The 2,500-nt window shown below is 32.6% G+C and overlaps 1 protein-coding gene across 1 annotated transcript in view; it reads right to left on the bottom strand.

Moving 5' to 3' along the window:
- The window catches only part of LOC144959801 (uncharacterized), a gene marked incomplete in the record, with an annotated part of 101,386 nt that overhangs the window by 8,344 nt on the left and 90,542 nt on the right, over window positions 1–2,500 (bottom strand).

Genomic DNA, 2,500 nt, shown 5'->3' with positions numbered 1-2,500 from the left:
TTTAGGATCACAGGGAGTGTTGTGATCGGTCTTCCTCTGAAAAGGTTCCGTGTTTTTGGAAGTATCCCGACATGGCTTGGTTAGCTGGTATGTTTTTGTCCCTGCATAGTATGTGACCGAAAAGTTGCCATCGTTGTTGTAAAATGTCAAGGGAGATTGGTCTTTCTTTTGTGATCTTATAGAGTGATTCATTTGAGATCTTTTTTGGGTGTTTGATGTCCAGTACCCTTCTTAGCTGTGTGCGATGGAAGGCATCCAGATGTTCTTCTTCGGATTTTGTCAACGCCCAAGTGCCGCAGTTTATACAGAAAGTACGGTTTTACAAGAGCACGGTACAGTTTCAGTTTGGTTTTTTTCTTTATGTTGTCACCTCTAATCCATACATTGGTGAGTTTTACTGAGTGCGGCGTTTGATAGCTGTTTTCTTCTTTGTACATCCTCGGTGTCTCCAATTAGTGAGCCGACTTTCTTTGTTCTTTTCCATTCCTCTTTGTTCCTCGATATTGTTGTAAATTCGGTTTTATTGGCATTGACTTGGAGGTTATATTTCATGAGGGTATTTTGTATGATGTTTATATTTGCTGGTGTTGATCCAATAAATCGACATCATCTGCATAGGCAATTTCTTAGGGATTGCATTCTCAATATGAGTCGTTGGTTTTGGAATGACTTTTCGAACTTCTTTCAGAGCGTGTTCTAAGTATATTGTGAACAGAATCGGGCTCAGACTATCTCCTTGGGGGGTCCCGATGTTTAACTTTCGAAACTGCGTCTGTTTTGTGGCCCCGTGATGATGATGTTGAATAATAATATAATAATAATAATAATAAAAATAATAATAATAATAATAATAATAATAATAATAATAATAATAATATATTAATAATAATAATAAATAATAATAATAATAATAATAATAATAATAATGATGACTTTGACTTGACTTAGATGCCTTTCGCGTCTCGACCGAAAGATCGGGTCGCCTTGGCTGTCTCCAGTATTTCCTGTGTGAGGTGTCTCCAATATTGCCGGTCCTCTGCTAGGGTTCTAAGATTATCAAGGTCCCTTGCCGTTATAAGACTAATGCTCTGTCCAAGTGTTGTGAGGTTTTTGTTTAGGATCACAGGGAGTGTTGTGATCGGTCTTCCTCTGAAAAGGTTCCTGTGTTTTTGGAAGTATCCCGACATGGCTTGGTTAGCTGGTATGTTTTTGTCCCTGCATAGTATGTGACCGAAAAGTTGCCATCGTTGTTGTAAATGTCAAGGGAGATTGGTCTTTCTTTTGTGATCTTATAGAGTGATTCATTTGAGATCTTTTTTTGGGTGTTTGATGTCCAGTACCCTTCTTAGCTGTGTGCGATGGAAGGCATCCAGATGTTCTTCTTCGGATTTTGTCAACGCCCCAAGTGCCGCAGTTATACAGAAGTACCGGTTTTACAAGAGCACGGTACAGTTTCAGTTTGGTTTTTTTCTTTATTTTGTCACCTCTAATCCATACATTGGTGAGTTTACTGAGTGTGCGTTTGATAGCTGTTTTCTTCTTGTGTACATCCTCGGTGTCTCCAATTAGTGAGCCGACTTTCTTTGTTCTTTTCCATTCCTCTTTGTTCCTCGATATTGTTGTAAATTCGGTTTTATTGGCATTGACTTGGAGGTTATATTTCATGAGGGTATTTTGTATGATGTCTATATTTGCTGGTGTTGATCCAATAAAATCGACATCATCTGCATAGGCAATTTCTCTAGGGATTGCATTCTCAATATGAGTCGTTGGTTTTGGAATGACTTTTCGAACTTCTTTCAGAGCGTGTTCTAAGTATATTGTGAACAGAATCGGGCTCAGACTATCTCCTTGGGGGGGTCCCGATGTTACTTTCGAACTGTGTCTGTTTTGTGGGCCCGTGATGATGTGAAAATTTAATAATAATAATAATAATAATAATAATAATAAATAATAATAATAATAATATAATAATATTAATAATAATTAATAATAATAATAATAATAATAATAATAATAATAATAATAATAATAATAATAATAATAATAATAATAATAAAAAATAATAATAATGATAATAATATAATAATAATAATAATAAGAATAATAATAATAATAATAATAATAATAATAATAATAATAATAATTAAATTTAATAATAATAATGATAATAATAATAATAATAATAATAATAATAATAATAATAATAATAATAATAATAATAATAATATAATAATAATAATAATAATAATAATAATAATAATAATAATAATAATAATAATAATAATAATAATTTAATAATAATAATAATAATAATAATAAATGTGCATCTTACTGATGCCATGCGTTTTGCTAAAACACTCGCAACATCCGCCTACCGGATATAGCGTTCACAAAACTGTTTGTAGCTTTGAGCGTTTATAGTCTAATTCATAGAATTTAGTGAGAACTAATCACTAAAATGGCTGCCTACAAACAAAACAAAACAAAAATGTGAGTG

The sequence above is a fragment of the Berghia stephanieae genome, chromosome 14 (assembly GCF_034508935.2).
Source record: "Berghia stephanieae isolate SIO BIC M18660-M18661 chromosome 14, UCSD_Bste_1.3, whole genome shotgun sequence".
Lineage (NCBI taxonomy): Eukaryota > Metazoa > Mollusca > Gastropoda > Nudibranchia > Aeolidiidae > Berghia > Berghia stephanieae.
The sequence above is the reverse complement of the archived record's forward strand: the minus strand, read 5'-3'. Positions and strand labels throughout refer to the sequence as shown.